General features: G+C 38.9%; 1 protein-coding gene across 13 annotated transcripts in view; it reads left to right on the top strand.

Moving 5' to 3' along the window:
• Positions 1-20,766, top strand: part of cacna1c (calcium channel, voltage-dependent, L type, alpha 1C subunit) — a 102,110-nt gene that overhangs the window by 3,352 nt on the left and 77,992 nt on the right. The gene's annotated exons all lie outside the window — the stretch shown is intronic.

The raw sequence follows: 20,766 nt of genomic DNA on the forward strand, positions 1-20,766 counted from the left end.
GGAATCTGTTTGGTATTTTTATTGCTAATGTTGTTTGTTCGTAGCGTTGTTTAATGTTTATGTGACAGATATTTAAGACAGCCCAACTAGCGTCAACATAGACTGCTGAATGCAGCGGAGTTGAGGAAGTTAGCGGTTTGTTTATTGCTGTGGCTTGGAGAATGTGCCATCAAATGTTGAAGGTCTCTGGTTTTATGCTTTGAAACATAATCACAAAGATCTAGATCTTTATACGTCCTGATTGATCCTGATTTTTTTCTATTTATTCAGTCACACTTCTGAAACATAATTCAGGATGTTTATTGTCAAATGCCTTTGAATGCCCAGTTAGCGAGAAAACAGATTGAGAAGTCTTCCTGGCCTCGCAGAGAAGTTGGTTCTTGTCACAGTGGAATTGTGAGGCTTGTCAGATGTTGTATTAGAACAATAACAGGCGTTCATTTGGACTCCGAGCACTCAAGGAAGTACAGCAATTATCTGCTCTCCCATACGCGTTGATTCACTGCATATGCTCTGATGTAGAACAGAACCTCAACATATGTTTCTAGACATTGTGCATTCTTATAGATCGACTCTATTGAGATGCTTTATCGAGAGAATTGTGACATCTTACTTTAAATATGTACTGTAGGTTATCCCAAGCCGTAAACCATACATTCAGTCATTTAGCACATGCTTTTACCTCAAGTGAAGTGACTCACAATCCACCTGTTGCATGGACTGTCCCCCTGGAGCAACCTAAGGTTAAATGATTTGCTCAAGGGCACAGTGGTGATGCCTTATGGCTTGCTTCTAGCCACTTTACTGTGGGGAATAGTTTATTTGATGCTATGACGCTAGGGGGTTTTCGTGTGTGTCATTGGAAAAAAAAACATTTTGGCCCCTTGATATGGTTCCTTTAACGTGAATCTGTTGGGTTTTCTTGTGTGATTTATTATGAGATTTCTTAGGAGTACTGTAGTAGCAAAAGCCTCTTCAGCAAGCCAATGTTTTATTTAGTGATGCACAGATAACATCTGCCAACAATTGGTAGCGGTCAATAAAAGCGTTATTTATCATTTGAGGTAGAATTTATGGACATATACTGTAGGCACAAAAAGGGAAGGACACCTTCTACTCCAAATATACGTAAGGTTAGGAATATGTCCAAATCTCTATAAGCCATAATAATAGTGTAACTATTAACACTAATCAGTATAACTCTAGGGGTTAGTCTTAAGTCTCCATCACCACTGTATTTGAACTTAATAATAAATTATTAAAGTAAATGGACATTTCTCTTCAATTAAACTAACAGACTATAACATCCCGTGTATGGCAGTTTAACCTTTAAATTGCTAAAAAGCTTTCCGTCTGTGTACTTAGCAAACTCAGACATGCATTTGGCATATGTTTGATGTGTGTATGCTCCACCCAGCTCGTAACTGCACACGTACAGCGTTCAGAACGGCCCTCAGCAGGCCTGCAGTAAACCTTGCGTATGTCTGTGTGCGTTAATCTGAATTCCCTGCGCTCAGTGTCACATCCAGAGCAAGAAGCACACATGAATGGATGGAGAAGTAGATAAGTAGAAGGATGACAGACTGCATGAATAAATGTGTATATGTTAATAAAGCAGAAAACAGCTGCTTGTGACACATTGGCACCGCAGGCACCCTCTGCATTATGGGAAAGAACCAAAGCCCCCCGTTAACGTGTGAGTCAGCAACGGGTCACGACACAGGAGTCTGTTAACCATCCCTCGCTCCTACGTACCAATGTCCCCCCAGCAAAGACTGTACGAGGGAGCGTGGGCGATCTGCACGTGAAAAGGTCTGGAGTGAATTAAATGGGTCGTGACTGGTCATAATTATCACTATAATGTCCGTTCATCATCGTAATATTTCATCGTTAACAGTTTCCGTACGAGAAACTGCGATTTCTGGAAATCTTGGAAACACAAACAGTCTTTGTGTCACGTCCTTTGTGTTTGAAATGTTTGTTCAGTAAAAGTTAGTCTGTGGTTTGTTTGACTCTGCTTAGTCATACTCTGTTAATAACACACACTGATCATTTCCACTCAGTTCATGTGATGAACAACTTGAATTATTTTATCACCAGAGGCAAAAAGGTGTTTCTGAGTCCTCTGTAAAGCTTAAGTGTGTCAAGTGTGGTTTGTTACCAGAAAGTGTAAACAATGCGGCACTATCGGAACATTGCACTGTTTGGTTTAGCTGTAGTAGTCCAGGTCCCAAAGATGGAACATGGCCTGAGACCCGGTCTCTGAGTGCCCCAGATCAGGGTTGAGTCAGACAGGTTGGGCTGGGTGAAATTGTGTTATTTACAACAATTGTAAAAGCTTATGTTACTAATTCTTATTGTTATGTATTATTAATACTTATACCATGGTCTTTTTGAATACTTGATTCTGATTGGCTGGAAGGTGTGCATTAAAACCCTTTAACGCACGGCTAGCTGTGGATTATCCCTTACAAATTCAATGTTGCAAATTCAAATTTTAATAGGACAGTATTTTTCTCTTTTCTTTTTTTTTGATTATGTAGAAAAAGCAGTAGTTACGTGTCATTATTTTTATTTATTTATTATAATTTGAGCTATTGGGTCTGGTTTTTCGAGAAATGTCAGTATGACCTCATTTGGCTAACGTAAATATAAGTTCATAAAGTAAACTGCGTTTTTATGTTTTAAAGGAGGACCCTATTTTGCCTATAAGTACCAGTGAAATTAAAATGACAATGCCTATTTTTTCATGAAATATTGCAGTGTTCATTGTAAATAGTTTGTCAACGTGGGTCATTCTGTTTTTAAAAATCATGTGCCCTTATAAACTTCAATTAAAATCTGAAAATGCACTTCCGTCCTGTAATCATATCCATCTTAAATGACGTATGACGGCGAGAATCCGTTAATTCCATTTCACTCTGAAATGCATCAAAATACAGAAGTAAAAACGATCGCAACTTAGGCGTCTACTCTCGAGCATCTGAAACCTCTTTGGTCCAGCACCTGGATTCGTTTGGCCAACCAGAATCACGCGTTCTAAACGTCATGTTTGCATCTGTGAAAAGCATTGGTGAAAGGGACGAACGCAAAGTGTCCATCAAAGAGAAAATGGTTTTGATATTTATTATTCAGTTCTTTTTTATGAAAGTTCTTTATAACTTTTTTTTGAGATCTTATAACTCGCGTCAATCAGGTCCTGCACTTTATCTCTCTTAATAACTCTCTTAACATCAGTCCCGCACTTTATTTTCTCAATTCTGCATGTTTTAAAACTGAAACCAAAGCCTTTGCTTTTGAACGGACAGGCATCCGGTTTGTATTAGGAAAGGCTTAGAAAGGTGCACCTCTCAGAAAAAGTAGACAAATGAAGATCATTTTAGATGTTTAATTACGACTTTTTTCCATATTTTTCACTTTTTCCTGTAGCACAAAATTATTACTTAAAAAACGTGTGCAGGCCAAAAGCCTGAAGAAAATGACAATACAACCCCCCCACCCCTCGTCGTATGGCTGTCACCTTTTTCACCTCTTCCGAGTTTGCAGGTCTGGTAGTGAAGGAGACTCCTAAGTCAATTAGACCAACTCACAACAATCCTAAAATGGCTGTAACACCGGCAGTCTGCCTTGAAACGTAAACATTTTAGAAAGATTTCATGACAATGTGCTTAACCATGAAGACTATGTGCTAACTGTTTATGAGACGGACAAAATGCTTACATGAACATAGTATAGTTTATTTGCAAAAGAGAACTCTCTTTTTTTTTTAATATTTCAAAAATCATGTTTATTGTGTTTTATTGTATTTGTTAGCTGTTTTTTTTAAAAGTTATTATTACTTAATAAAAACAATAAAAAACAAACAGTTTGATTGATATGAATTGGAATGCACAGTAAAAACTCTTAACTTGTTTAATTAGTAACTTATTAATATTCACTAACTTACTAACTGTATATTTTATAATCTTAATTTGAATATTGAAACAATTATATTTTAAAATATTTTATTTGAATAGGAGTACATTTTTATTTTAAGATCTTAATTTAAATATGTCAGTGTGATACCTCATTCTATAATATTCCTATGAATGAATAAATGACTGACAGAGACCCATGCTCTATCAGCCTATCACTGTGGTCATAGTCAGTAAGCTTGCTGACATCATCCATAGCAACGAGGTCAACCCCGCCTTTTCTCTTAGCTTAAGATTTCTTTCTGCTCCTTAGTAAAAGTTGCTCTCAGCAGCGTTGTGAATAGGATTTAAGAGGAAACGCTTGGCTAAAAACTTTTACAGCTGTTTAGGAGAGCTCTTGGTGGTAAAATAAAATGTTTTGTGAATACGGGCCCAGAATTCTTTGGTTTTACACATTGTGATGAATGAATAAAGGGGTTTGGGCTTTGTATTACTTAATATTATTCTCCTGTGAAACAAGAAGTCATTATGGACAACATCATGTTTCTTGTCACCTTGGTGTGCTCAGAAAATTTCAATATTAATGGGAATATACTTGGGAGATATTTTAACTCATAAGTGCCAATAATTGTGGCCAGGGTGTATTAGAGAAAAAAAAAGTTTTCCCTCACTTCAAATTGTTTTACTTGAATGAAATGTTGGAATTTTTTCAATCAAAGATCAAAACGAGAAGCAATGCAGATTTATTTTTACAGCCGACTTTGCTCATATTTACCAATGGTGCCATTAATAGTGGAGGGCACTGTATAATACATATTTTACCTGTGTTTTACACAGTCATCTCGATTCTCAGAAAACAGTCTGTTAAGTTCTCGGCTCTATGAAGTCCTTCCTTCCGAAACACTCTGATTGGTCAAGCTGAGCCAGACTTTTGTGATTGGTCTACCGCTTTGAATGTGTGTTAAGATGTCCCATGCATTACCCTATCCGTGTTCCAGGGTGCAGGGTCCATATAAATTTTGGCATTCATTATGTCACTAACCCAGAAAAGAAAATATCTTCCTTCGTGTGAACTTTGAGTGTTGCGACTTGGCAGATGTTGTTTTTGCTTAAACGGCTACAATACAAACGAACTAAATTTAAAGAAGTGAAATTCCATCAGACCATCCCTTTAAACTGAGATGGCGATAGAGGGGCCTGTTCTGCATTGCAGATTCAGGGTTACAACTTCTCAAACCTACCTTTCACATTATATTGCCCTGTATGTCAACCACTAGTGTATGGCTATACCTACTGTATGTTGGACCTAGATGTTCATCATAATTTCCTAATTCTCTTATATCAGTAAAATGTCGACTTGAAAAAGCTTCCCCACCTTCTAAAGCGCTTTTAAAATGATCAGACCTCCCAATTAACATAATCAATGATGCATGCGCTTGGATTTTAATTCCACATTGGTAGTATATTGTTTTCTTGTTGGGAGATATTGAATGAGGAGTGATGGATGTGTGTGTTTGTATAGAGAATGGATTGGGTTTCCCTCCCAGGATGTCAGGGGCATATTAGAGGGAGTGATTTATGTCGCGCATCAGTCATGCCAGCGTCACACGCAGTGTGAAACGACTGCCGCTCTTGTGTCTCCATCAAAATCCACTCAACCCAACCCAGTCAGCTGCTTGGTAAATAACAGGTCTGAGCTGATGATGGATACAAAACGGTGCTCTGGAGAAGATACACAACTTAAGATAGAACTGTTTTTAAATAAATATTAAATAACTATGCTATGGATATGATATATCAAATCATGCAATTTTTCAGTGTGATAATAGATGTGTGTTTTTTTATAAGCAACTGAACCCTGCACTTATTAAAAATAAATTAATTGTAGTTATTTAAGTGCTCCAAAAATGTTTGTTAAACCCAAATACCCAGTTTTCCCGCTTACAGCATCATTTCTGAACGCCAGATCACTGCTTCCCTGAGACAAACGTGATTCAAGGTTTGTCTGCCCTCTACCCGCTGTCCGTCTCTCCCTGCCTGTCCTCTACCCGCTGTCTGTGTCTCTTACCCTTTGTTTTCAACCCTCTGTCTGTCTCTATCGTTCTCCATCTCTGTTGACAGCATGTTAAGTTTCTCCTTAAGGGTTTATTTGGCTGGTTAACAAACATCAAATCTCTTACTCGCTGCCTCTGTGTATCTCACACAGACTCGTATAAACACACTCGCAGTCTCCCTCACACACTTGCTCACATAGTCACACGGACACTCACGCAGGAGATGAGTAGACAGGTGTTGAAATGTTGGCGCCATCTAGCAGTTGTGTCCCAGCAAGTCGTCGTCACCATGGCAACTGACAGAATTCAGATTTGTTGAAAGCCTTAAAAACCAAACATTTGCAAGAAATGGTGGATGCGTTGCTTTTGAAACTATTTTTACAATCGGTAGTTATGTAGAGAGTTTTATACTTTTGATAGATTTTGAAGATTCTGACTGACAGACTGACCAGATGCCAAACTCGCCAATTACACATGTTCCATATTTCCTTGTTTTTCATTTCAAACATGCCAGTTTCATATAAATAAATAAATACACAATATGGCTTACCATCCCTATTACTTTAGTTTTAGTAAAAAAAAGTAATTTTAAGGTCCAACTTTGGTTTATGGAGTGTCCAACAACAAGTTTACGTACATACAAGGTGTAAAAATACTTTCGTTTTTAAAAACAGCAGTTATCGTTACCTTACTTCTTGACTGACTCTCAAATGATTACTTCGGCGATTCATCTGTCTAATCCCCTCCTTTCTGTCAGCCTACTCTGATCTGATTGGTCAGATGGTCTAGTCAGCAGTGATTGGTCTACCGTGTACAGCGTCGCAGTGTCGCAAATGGAACGTAGGCGGGCATTACACCGAGTGACGCAAATCTGACACGGAACTGGAATTAGTACGACAGACGGCTCGTTCGCGTGATTCAGTCTACTCGTTTTTTCTCAAGCCAATAACTTTGTTATTCGTTCACTTTCGGCTTTACAACTTTGCAGACTGCTTACATACACACACAGCAACATTACACACTGCATGAAATGTAGTTTTAAGGACATTGTAATAGTGACTCTTGAAAACCTACAAGTAAATGGCCTGTGTTATGTATTTCTAACCTCTACTTATGTGGAATGAGTAATAACACCTTTTAATAGTCTGTGGGTTTGCTGTCATGTCCAATACTGTAGTATGCACAATTTCTCTTTGCAAACTGTCCATTATATTGTGACAGCCTCACAAAACAATTCCCTGTGATCGGAGTCAAATGATCAGGGATTTTGGTACAAATGGTTTTTGTCATAATATGACCTCTTGAAAGCAGCTGTCTCACATTGCTCAGTGATGTGCTCATTTGGTGACATTAGAGTTTGATATATTTAATTCATTTCCCCAGCGTTATTTGTTCGTGATTTCTTATAAATTGAAAGTTTCGTGTACCACTGACTCGCAGACGAAGCATATCAAAATATTTGTCCATTTAGTCTGAAAACAGAGATGCTAATCTTTAAACGCAAGCAATATGTTGTTGAAATCTAAGTTAGGAAGAGAAAATTATGTAACAAGGTCTAGAGTTACAGAGGAAGGTAACTTACGTTCTTTGCCCAAAGAGATGACGTATTTACGTAACATGTTCTGTAGAGCACTTTGTCCGTTCAGGGCTACCGTAGAAACAACATGGCGAATTCCATGTAAGAGGACCCGCAGTGTATGTAGATAGAAATAGCTCATTCTAAAATAAAACATAATGCTTCATTATGTAAGGTCTTTATACACCTCTGAAATCTGTCGATAGATCCTACAAAAAACTACGCTGGACCTTTAGGTGTAACTCTCTAAATAAGCAAACATTTACCTTTCCACCCCAAGAAAGTTGGCAGGAAATCGGTGCATGGTTGGTTTGCAAGTGCTCACGATACTGTAGCATAATTCTGTGAAATAAATTCAAAAATCTTACTTATTATCTCATATATAGCCACTAGAGTGGTATTAATGTATTTTTTCTAAATGACGTTCTTGTGTATTTCACAGATTTTGTTTAAAATGGGGAAACAGTAGTAGTAGTAGTACTAGTTGAACTTGGCTCCAGCAGTTCTAATGTCCTGGGTTTGAATCCAAGGTAATGCATATAGGTGACCTTTTTAACGGCTTTTATATTGACCTTCTGTCAAATACTAACACCAGAATTTCCACAGGATATGTTGTGTGTGTTTTACGTGGGATTGCTGTTAAATCGCTGCCCTGACAGGTGCTGTTTCCTCTGAACAAAAACACGCTAATGTTTCTGATTAGGCCTGAACGATGTGTGTTTGACTACTGCGTCTAATCAGACGGTTTTAAGACCGACTAGCTGTGAACCGCGTGTAGCTAAACAATTGATTTATGGTGTTTAGGGAGTTTTTTTTAATGTAGCACGTTATTAAATCTTTTTAGGCTCTAAAGGTCTCTTATGAAAGTGTTTTGTTGCGTATGATCTATACGGTCTTTTCAGGCCTTATTTGATTAAGCTTCGAGTTCTGCAGTAATTGCATTAAGCTAAGAAGATTTCCTCATCAGTTTTGTTGTGATCATCTCTCTTTCACTGTCTTTCCTTCGATCATTCCTCCCAGCCCTGCATTTAATACTTCGTACTAAACTGTTAGGATTTTTCCGAGTGTTCATGAATTAGCTGGACCTTTATGTTCTGACTTTACTTCCTCTATATAACTGACACCGTGTTTACACAGGCGGCAGCAGGAACAAGGTCCTTCAGCCATGTTGCTGCAATCAAGTCTCTCGTGACAACTTATCGTGATGGATCGTTTGGGTTCAGGCCCAATTATTGTCTGGCACAGCGATCAGAGGCACCTCTACATGCGAGCCAATTACTTTTTAGCCAGACTGCCTTCTGTAACTTTACGTACACCAAACAGATCGGTTATGAGTGCATATGTGCGTGTTTTGTTCTAGTCCTGCTTTTATTAGTGTTTAGGGCGCTGCTGGGGCACAAGCAGCGTTACCCGAGCTAGCATGCTAACCGCTAGCGCTGTGTTGTCTTACTGTACCTCTGCAGCCATCTGCTTCTCATCAGCGCTAATCACCCAAGACTCTCATAATTCCCTGTGACGGCACATAACGACACACAAACAGAGGCTGCCGGTGGAAATAACAACACCGGCCGTGACGTTGAGAAGCCCTGGAAGCAGACCCGAGGCCCGTTCACGTTTTCTCTTCCTGAAAGTCTCTTGACCTTGAGGGATGAATGAAACCAGGGAGAAAAAAGCTTGTCATGACTTTTATCGGCGTCTTTGGGCGATTACTCACGGCGCATTTACAAGTGCATAGCGGCACACGCGTATTCGCGAGGTGATAAATCTGCACGTGCTGAGCGAGACTGATTTGTGTATGCACAAGCATGGACTTGATTAGAGGGTACTAGTGTATGCCTGACGGGGGACGTAAACATTCTTTGGGTTAGAACCGCTCCAGTCTGAAGTGGTGAGCAGAACTGCTATGACACACACAGAGGAGCCCGGCTCCGTGGATGAGCAAAGAGGCATGGCAGGGCAGTTTTAAAGGCCATGTCTTTTATACATCTTCCTCCATGCCGCCTTACTATGATTCATTCTTCATCCATATGATGCCAGCTTATTCATGCGCACGCAAAAGCTGCTGACTGGACGCGAGTTCTCCGCAGTACCGGGCACAGATGGACTCTATCTAAACAGTTTACTCACTCTGGCACTCTGTGACAAAAGCAGACACACACCTGCTGTTCCAGCCACATCAGCATGGCACACTGCAGCTATCCTCCAGGGCATTAAACCCTAGGGACTCAAACCCATAGCCCTCTGAATAGTAGCCGTACAAACATTTGCCTAATATGTATACAGAATTATCCCTTGGGGATGACTGTACTGACCCCCAGTTAACCTCCGGTTCGTGTTTCGGCCCGTGTCTAATAGCGTAACTATTATATATGTTTTAAATTTGTTAATGTTAATTAATATTATTATTTTATTGTATATTAGTTTTGGCCAGTGTCTAATAGCGTAACTATTTATATACGTTTTAAATTTATGTTAATATTAATTAATATTATTATTTTATTGTATAATAATTGTATTGAATAAACGATTTGTTGAATGGGTCCAGTATTTGGTCGCATTTAAAGAAACCGTATGGTACATTGACATCTAGCGGTTAAGCTTGGTATCGGAGTCTAAAATCAAAATATTGAAGAGACAAGTTTAGGCAAGTAACTGTTCTTTTCGGTTTCTTTTGATTGTTATCAGAAATAATCTACAGGCACTCTGTTTGTGAATGTGTACCGGAAGTTAAGGGTCACAAAAGCGCGCATGCGCAGTAGGGATGGACGATATGTCCCCAAAACTCTATCACGATAATTCCTGGTATTTCTTGCGATAACGATAAAAATGACGATATATCCATAACGCCATCCACCGCTGTTTTTTGCGTCAAGTGATAGTAGCTGCATGTAGTCTAGACCCTCAGAAAAACAAATATTATCAAAAAGTAAAACTTACCCCAAATCAAACAGCTCCTAAAATATACCTACAGTATTTTTGTAAATATAAAATATAATAGTGAGATTCAACTTCAAAAGGTTGTAGTAAAGAAAAGTTAAATGAACTAAAGCTCAATAAACACATCATGTCATACCTAAAACTGTATATATTCTATTGTTGGGTGGAAACGATCGATCGCATCACGCTGTCAATCACTCTCTCTTGAACTGTGTGAACCTTCTCTTCTCACAGCAACATACACTGAATCTGTCTATGACTCGCGCTACAGAAAGAGAACAGAAAAATGCGGATAAAAGAAATCTAATTAAATAATCCATGCTTTTATACGCTCATAAACGTATTTAAAATAACGTAATACAAACTCGCATGTGTACCGTATGTAAACAGGCAGCAGTGCTGTGCGCGCTGTGTCGCTATGAAAGCACATGTGGGCGCGAGCTGCGCACGGGACGCTCCGTTCATCCTGTATATAACAGGCAAGAAATCATACTAAACAATTTGCGCACGCGCGCATAACATCTAACGAATGTTTAAATAAATACTTTTAGCCAAACTAAATGTTGTGGTGTAATGCATTATGACTATCAACGACTACTTAACAAACGAATTAAATAAAACGAAAGTGAAACTAAACATTAACTCGGATGCATCTACAGTGCCAACCTAAACGAGATTTAGAGCTCGTCTTTTAGTGCAAACTCTTTCTCAGCTTCACGTCCGCCCTCCGCTATACCCGTTTTCACTTCACATGTGAGCTGTGAATGGGTCTCACAAAGAAATACGTCATCAACTAGAATTTATCGTTTATATCGCGGGAAGACTAATTCCTATCGTGTGGGGAATTTCTACCGGTATATCGCAAACGATATAATATCGCACATCCCTAATGCGCAGTACTGTTTGTTTATGTTGTTAAGATGAAACCATCTATATTCATATTTTATAAACAAAGTTAATCGCAGGGATTGACAAGTGAAGCATTTTAAAGCTGCTCGTCCTTCGGTGTAAATGTCACATGCAGGTTTTTTCTTGGTTTAAAATCGAAGTAAAAAAATGAGAAAAATGCAGTTGTATTTGTGATTGCAATTCTCTAACTAAACCCATTGTGTAAATGAATGTACACAGCATCAGGTAGACACTGAGGCAGTTTATGGTTTTCTATTTCTAAATGACTTCTCTAGCATTCGAGTGTTTCCTACGCCAGAGCTCTCGAGCAGGGTTTCATAACCTAGGGGTAAAAGTGGCACTAACCCTTTAAAAAAAATTCAAGCGTGAAATGTTACTTAACCCAGTGTTAAAAGCAGCCTGCAGTAGTGGACAATAAACACATTGACTCAGGAGTAAATGTAGTGTGAATACCCTCGAGTTAAGAACCCCTTTAGTTATTCTGTCAGATGCATTAGCCATGCCGACTCAAATATTCTACTGTGCTGGCTCAGGAATTGCAAGCTTAAACCATGGACATAAAATATTCATTGCATTAGGCTGCGGGAACCTTTAATTTTATAGTCCGGCGTCTTGCCAGTTATTTCTGACTTCAACACAAATTATTCAGGTAGCGTCTTGCATGGTCTCCGGTGGTATATTAGACAGCTGAGAACGGTGTCCTCTGCAAAGGACATGGGCTGGTATTAAAGCAGCGAGGACACATTCGTTCCTTCTCTGCAAAGATGGGATTTGAATTTTCAGCGACTGGCAGCAAGTTATGTGTGGTGTCCGCATTAAATACTGCAGCAGTAACGGAACCTTCACAACTGCAGGTTTGGGCCTCTTGTAGTGGTTAAAGATTGCATCAAAAGTGACAGCTAAAGCCTGAGCGCAGTGGTTAAAGGTCTGTTTTTACTTGGTCTGCGGACGTAGAGGACGGATCAATTTGATGTGTTTTAAATAGATGAAGGATTTCATTGTACTGTTAAAATGCTTTCAGCATATAATAAAACGGGATGGAATTTTCTAACATAAATTGATTAGTGCAAACAAGGGCAGTGCCAAAAAGCACTGGTGCTGGCCAGAGATAATGACATCACTTTAAAGGAAAAACAAGAAAAATTGGGTTTTTTATTTACGTATCTCATGATATTTAGAATCTGTATTGACTCTCTGTTGAATGCAATCGGTGTTGTTAGACAAAACGTTAGTGACCGCTTTAGGCACCATTCACTTTCAATGTATAATGTTCTTAAAATATACCCCATTGTGTTCTACAGAATAAGAAGTAAATTAAATAATGGTGAATAAATGATGATTATTTTGCAACTGTTGTGCACGGTAGTAATAGGACGTTCAGGGACTGCTTATAAAAGTATAGAAAGCAAATCTTAGGTTTCTCAGGAATGTGATGATCTGGATAGGCCTTCATTGATCATTGTACAATTTTGGTTAGATTTCTGCCACTATTGTGTCAGAATGACTGTGTGTTTAGGAACATAGAGGCTTGAAAAATATAAATTATCAACCCTTTCTTATGGCTTGGATTTCTAGTATTTGGGTACTGGAAGTCCCCATGAAATAGTTTGTCAAATGCAATGCGCTTTTCTTTGTTTTCATATCAAAATGGCCTTTTTCTTAGTTTTTTTATTGCCATTAGTTGATGTAAAAAATATTATGATTTTGCAGCTTTCTCTTGCTATTGGTGGCAGGTTTGTCTTTCAGTGGTTCTGTTTATACAGCTGAACATACACGTGTGCCTCTTATCTGATTATAGACGATGGTAGGGATGGGTACTGAAACCCAGTATTAAATGGCCCTGGGGCAAAATTATGAAAGACCAAAGCATCGATAAGCTCCGCCCTTATCGGTTCTGCTTTCGGTCCTCAGGAAAAAAAAATGTTATTGCTACATTAACGTTTTCTTGTACATTTTATCTCAATAATAAAAAGCCCAATCTAGTTAATCTCTTGATGCCCCATCTACGTCAGGTATGTATGCTGAATGCTAACAGACGTTACTTGAACTCTGACATTCTTTATATATGCTAATGCCATACACCCTATTTAAAACAACTGTAAATTCGATCTAACTGGTTTCCATAACCTTAAAACTATGCTAATTCCACATGGGTGAAAGGAAATTACACATTTAATCCATTTTCTATTAACTACTTAAAAAAATAAATCAGCCTATGTGTGTAATCATTTATTATTACACTGAGAACTGAAATAATTCAGTGCAGTATGCACAAAACAAACACACAAATATATTTAGACTATTTACTAACTATTTAGAGTAAAATTCAATTACCCTTATAAAGATTGTGAAATGTTTTTTAAGCTGCAGCAAACCAACCCACTCCTTCGGATTCCGCTGGTCCATCCCCATGAAAACATATCTTTATATCAAAAAGTACCGATAAGAATACCGTTAAAGTACCGGACCGATAAGCAGTATTGATAAGAGTAGTAATACCCAGGGTTTTTCCTGCATAGAGAAATTGGAGTCTTCCAGTCTTCACAAGAAATGCTGCGTGCATTTATCAGTCATTTGTAACTGCAGTTGCGACATTATGCCACAGTGATGCGCTGTTTCGTTATCAGCACACTGAGGCACTAAAAGAGTTGCAGAACAAGAGCTAACGTAGCTGTGTTTCACGGCTGTTTGTTTTGCATTCAAGTACATTTAATTTCTTGAAATTTATTAAATGAACATGACGTACATCATTGTAATGTCTTTAGCTGTGCAGTTGGATCGTTGAATCAGCGTATACTGTACACAGCGAGTTCGCCAGCATGAACGCACAACGACTCGCACACGAATGACTCATTTGAACCGATTCATTTAAACTATTGAACTTTTCAGTTACTAGAGAATATAAGAGATCCTTGAATCATTTAAAATGAACCACAGAGAATGCAAGATGTGAATGAGCTTTGCTCATTTAGAAAGACTGGTTAATTCAGTTGGCTATTGTGGGCTGAAAACTTAGTTGAAAATGATAAAAAAGCTTTATTTGATAAAAAACATTTCTGTTTGGTTGAATAAAAGTAATGTTTTATATAACTTAATAATTGTCATTTTTATCTAATTTTATTAGAACTTTTAATATGTCAAACTCGAAGTCACTTTGGTTAAGCCACTAAAAGGTATGGTAGGCCTACGCGTGTGTACAAGATCAGGATGGCACCACCTCCGCCTCATTTTGAGCCAAGAAAAACCCTGATACCGTTAAAATCTTAACGATACCCATCCTGGATTCTATATGTACCGTAGGTTGTTACCATGTGTGTTGAATCTGTTGGTAGGCAGGTGATTAATTGACAAATTATTTGAACGGAAAGGTATTATCCCAGAGCACAATTTGCTGTGATGTAATTAGATGTAGGCGATATACGTGTCCTGCTAATGAAATGTCTGAATCTCCTCAAGGTGTCCTTTAGGTGTAGTGGAAGTTTGGTCCAGGAGTGAGTGTGGGTGTGTTTTGTGTCTGATGAAGAACTGAGGATTTTTTGCTGAATCCAGGATTCCTGCCGGAATTGGTGAGGGAAGTTGTTGTTCTCCGAAAGATGCATGAGGGGGCAGTTTTTCAAAGATTAAAAGCTCCTTTTTCTTTTGCATCACTTAACTGCGCATTTCTTTGCGGCAGCTCCTAACATTTCCTCCAAAATAATGAATAAAATGGCAAAATGTGTTTTTTTTTCCAAAACTGCCATCACCGTCACTGTAAGATGTCAGTTTGTTGGACAGTGTGCTCCACGGATAAAAGTCGCACACGAATGATGTGAGGTTGATTAAAATTTGTAGGTGAACCGTTCCTTTGAGGTTGGCTAATGAGCACTTTCATCATTGAAGATTTTAGAATACATTTATTTGACTAAATTTTGTTTTCTGTCTGCATTATCATTGTTGTTTTGCCATAAGTGTAAATTCTAAAAGCAAATGAAAGTCTGAAAGTTTTTAACTCTCTCTCTCTCTTTCCATTTTTGAGTTGCATCATAATTGCCGTCATATTTCAGACCGAATACCAAGACCATGTTATAACTGTCTGGTTGGCACAGTCCCCTTTTAAATCAGAACCAAACCCAGGATCCCGGCCCACCAACCAGAACTGATGAATAACTTGTGCTTTGTTTTCGAGCCGTATTGGATGTCTGTGGTCCGTCGAGGTATCCGGTTGCACATTCCAGCAGGATACAAACCTCAGTTTAACACCTCTGATTAATACAGTCGGCAGTTCGATCACTTGGGAACAGGAAGTGGTTGAGTGCTGGGGCTGGGCCGTAGCCAGAAGTGATGTATCGGGATTTGTATTCATTACAGATACACTGGGCTTTCCTGTCTCAGTGCCAGTATGAGAGAGATGGAGGATAGGCCTGCTTCAGACTCCCTGTGAGTGGAAGCGAGAGAGGATGAGAGAGAGCACACAACAGCAATATGAATAAAAGAGCTAGAGGGATAATCGTTTTCTTATTGTCAACTTCAGCTTTCTCTCTATCGCTATTCTGCTCACCTTTTTGAGGATGCCAAGCAGCTTTGTGTGTGTAATCTCATGGTAAACCTTTCTGCTGTCTCCCAGGGATGTAGTGGTTAGTTTTGGGGGTTATCTTTTATCCCTTAATCTGGGTAGTAGTGTTGTAAAATATGATACGGGACATGTACGTTATGACCTCAGAGTGGCTGAAGTATCAGGCAGATGGTGCTGAGTGAGGGTCTTTGAGCCCCCTTTGTCCATGCCGTGTCCGTGCTGTGAACACATTGGTGCTGTCAGGGGTTAAATGTAAATTTCCACACCTGCATAGCTTATTCTTGTCCTGTAAAAATGCACATTCCATAAAAAGTGCTAAGCGTTTTGTAACATTTTTTTAGTTATTGTTTTGTATTTGACTGTTTTCATTATTGGATCAATCAAACTAACATGCCATGTTTTGTCTGAAACATCCATTATTTGCTTGTAACATTTTGTTTACATAAGCTTTCATATTTAAGCAATATCACACGAGCAAGAGTGCCGTTCTATCAAACCACAGCGTCTGATTCTTATTTAGCAACATCACTCGACAGCATTTTCTTGCTGCCTTTTGCTTTTTTATTAAATATTCAAAAACCCTGTAGGTCAACCTTTTTATTTCCAGCTAAATATTCTGTTTCGCTTAGAAATAATAACATTACGGAAGCTAAAATGTTTTGTATCTTTTAGGCCTTTAGGTTTCATTCCTGGCATTAGATGCGAGTGTGTGAAGCAGCATCACACGCAAGACTTTGGCCTGTAGCTTGACTTTTATGATTGCTTTGCACTTCCTGTAGTTTCAGCCTTAAGCAGGCCTCGGGCTTTCATCTAATTTTCTAGCGTAAAGGAATGAGTTAAGATTCTTCGAGGTCAGGAGAGAGGTCATCTCAGGACTAGCAGAGAAGGAGAGAGATGAGAATGAAGTTTCTATCATCCAAACGTATTCTGTGTTGTGATTTCTTCTCGCTGTTGCTTTTGACTCTCTGCCTGTCTGCGGTTTGTGTGCGAAACAGATGTCAATGACGAGGTCTCAGAGTCTGGCAGTCAGTTGCTATTTTATAGATGAACCTTCCCCTAAGTACTTTTTCAAAAGAACCATCTGACCCCTCCACAGAAAGAAATCCTGGAAGTACTACTTCCGAGACTTATATCAGGGAACAGGCTGCTGCTTTCCTCGCAAAGCTTGAATCACCCTTTTGACGAGCGAAAATGACTGTCATTTTTTCCACCGGGCCCGGCTCATTTTACATCCCCACCGACCCACCATTTCACAAGTGACCTTTCCCTCCCGACCCGCACACACTCAAACAGGTGGGTTGAAGGGTCTTTGCAGTCACACACCTTCCTCTTAGTCTTCCTGGACCCCGAAATAACTCTGCCGTTCTAATTAACTTAATTAATTTCACTTATAGCAGTTAATTATTTCAGAATGGGTGAAGAAAGGCACTGCGGAATGAAAAGCGAGAAGGAGAGAAGGTGGTGGTCTCTGGAGTCTGTCTAATCTTGGTTTAGGGCAGTGGAGGAAGATTAGAGCTACTCATGTACTCCTGAAGAAAAGACGTGAACCCAATTACATCCTCTCTTTCTCTTTTTTTGCTTCTCCATATTTTAGCCCTCCAGAGTGCCGCGTGTGTGTGCGTGAAGATGACAGTTAAACTGGCTAAAAACATCTCAGAGCTGAGTTTAGGTCAGCTCAACCTAGTTCCTGTAACAGTCCTGTGTGTGCGTGTGCGCGCATGTGGGGTTGCGGGGGGGTTCGGATGTGACTGCTGACCTACCAAATACCCTGATGTCCGAAAATGTGTATTGATATGCAACAAAGTATGACCAAAAAGCTCAGACTATGTATGAAACTTCAAATTACTGGCTCGTTTGCATACTTTTCTTCATGTGTGTTGATGTCAGCTGACAGCAAACTGACATTTCCCATGAAATCTGACCCGACAGACAAATTACAAAAATCATTAGAAGCTTACCATTATGAATTGGGGCAAGGTAATGAAACCACGCTTTTATGTAGCTCAAAATTTGGTTCTTACGCCTTAAATAGACACTTCAGTTAGGATGTGGTTGTCGCACTCTTTCATTTCGAAACTGTATATGGGCATTTAGCAAAACAACCATGATTCACATAATCGCAACCATATCCTGCTGCTCTGAACATAGCCATCGGGTTCTGTGGAAGGGATTAAATCATTAAAAACTTTTAAAAAGTTTTTAAAAAAAAGGCTTAATCCTGCTCACAGATATTTCCTGATATTTTTCACAAGTCTTTATTCTTATGAGAGGAGACGAGTGATTTTTGGGAGAGAGGAGAAATGGAGTGCTATTGGCAGTGGAGGAACACCGTGGAAAGGGAAAGAGAGGGCAGAAGATGGTCTGATGAGTTATGTTTTATTCAGTAAGCTATGCATTATTAACGCAAGTTCATATTTAGCTGTTACACACAGGCATAAATTAAGGGAAAAAATGAGAAAGATATAGATTCCGATTGGGAAAAAAGATGGGGAAGCTGTGACTTTGTGTGTGTGTTTGTGCTGGGGTTTATGATAGAAACGTGGCTGTACAGATCAGCATTAATGCTCCGCGTTAAACGCAGCGATAATTTGGACCAGCGGGGTTTGTGCTGCGAGACGCTTTTTCTGCCGGAGATTACCGAATCCCTCCGCACTGTCTGGGCCGAATTCCAGTCCAGAATTCCAGGACTCTCATTCACGTCGTGACTTTTCCTTCTCGTAGCATCAAATTCCATAAAAACCATCTGCACCTCGGTTGGGTTTAAATAGGCCGTCCAAACTGCGTTACGATGGAACATTTTACTCATATGACGGCATACGTGTATGCGTCCAATATATATGAAGCAGTCATTCGGACGTCTGCAAATGCAGATTTGTGGTTTGGGTTGGAATCAAGTTAATTTTGCAATCAGGGTGAAGTGCCAATTTTCCAGTTGCCATTCCAAGTTTTGGATCTTGTTGTGAAAAGTGAAGGCAGTAGGACAGGTTGTAGGGTCGTGTTAATACGCGTGCAGTAGCATCAAATAAACAAAATAGGTATTAAGTATAGGGTACAGAATTAATACTTGCCAGGTGCTGACTGGGTAAAAATGACTTGGGAATAAATACAACAAAGTTACTGGGCAGCTGGCCGGAAAGTTTCGGAAGAATTGTTTACGTTGCAGGATACAGTAAAGAACGGTAGTCGACCAATGCTGACATAAGCAATGACAACAAATTACATCTAAGAGAAACAAAGGTATTTGGTTGGTTATGCAGTTTCTAACAAGTTTTAGTTTAGTTCAGATAGAAATCCAACAGTAATACACTCTTAAAGAAAAAGTGCTTCAAACGGTTCTTCGATGTCATAGAAAGGAACCTTTCTGTTTCACAAAAGGTTCTTTTTTGGCAAAAAAAGGTTCTTCAGATTACAAAAAGTAAGAAAGAGATGGTTGTTTAAAGAAGTGTGTGTGTAGTCCAGCAGTTGGGGCACAGAAAAAACGTAAAAGTACATGTTTTTCATGTTATTTTACACCCTACTTGTAAATTTGTAGTCCTAACATGAAACAAAAATGCAAAAAACAAATCCTGATATATTGAAAACATTGCGTAAACAATTTGAACATGTTTGTGACAGTAAAAATACATTTTGGATGTATAGGTTATTTATATGAAAATCTGTATTTGAATTCCAGGTATCTGTTTCAGTCAGAGCCACAATCTCAAGGCCATCTCTCTGGAATCCTTTTTCTCTACCATCCATGTGTGTGCGTGCGTGCGGTTTGATGACCAATATTAAACAGACACGCTTTGAACTCCACATTGACTGATGTCTGTCTTAAAATAACTGGATTGTGACCTTATCTCATGGTCCTGTAGTCTAAATGTTTGTGAGCAGTCTATTGCAGGACATGTGAGTGGATGGAAAGAATAAAAAACATAAAACCATGGAAGCAAGTGAATGGGGAGTTAAATGTTTGCTTATGTAAACGCATCACGGCACACTCATTATAACCCTAATACCTTTCACCACATACGTAAGTAAAGCCATTGTACTAAATATAATCAATAGATGATTTCATTTTCAAGGTTATATTTGTTACAGTTTTTAGCAAAGGCCTCAGGCAATTGGTCCACTTACACCATGACCAATGATGTTGCAGTTAGGTGCAATTAGTTTCTTGTAATTTGTTAGTCCATGCAGAAAGTAAAAACGCTGCGTGAGGAGATACAATCACAGCCCCAAAGAACATATTTTATGCCTTATTACGTATGTGGAATGGAAAGGTTTAGAAAAGACGGAAGCATTTTACTGGGAATAAATGTACATTTAAATTTGGCAGGTATGAAAGTTGAGATAAATTTAGAACCTCATGAAATCCACTTTTTATTGAGAGTCTTCAATTCACGGTATTTTATGTCTTCACAATCTTTCATCAACAGAAAAAAACTTCTATCACCTTTGAAATGACTTTGCTTTTCTCATTTTTTTAACTCGCTAGCTCCCAGTCTCCTATATTATGCCCTCTCTTTTGGTCCAGTCAATTATATGATGGATAATAAAACCACATTGAATTTTCATTTGAAATATGTCAGAATAAGACGTTTTTTTTCTCTGAACCATTTCTCTTCTATTAATCGTCCATCCATTTGCAAATAAATAGTTATCAAATACAAAGTGTGAAATATTTCAAAATATATATCATTTCAGCAAGATGTGCACTTCTGTTTGGCTGTCTCAGGGATGTGTGTGTGTGTGTGTGTGTGGGTATGTCTCAGAAATGTACATGTGTCCATGTCTCAGGTGTGTATACAGTGTGTGGCAATCTCAGGTGTGACTGAAAGC

This window comes from Triplophysa rosa, linkage group LG24, assembly GCF_024868665.1.
Source record: "Triplophysa rosa linkage group LG24, Trosa_1v2, whole genome shotgun sequence".
Classification (NCBI taxonomy): domain Eukaryota; kingdom Metazoa; phylum Chordata; class Actinopteri; order Cypriniformes; family Nemacheilidae; genus Triplophysa; species Triplophysa rosa.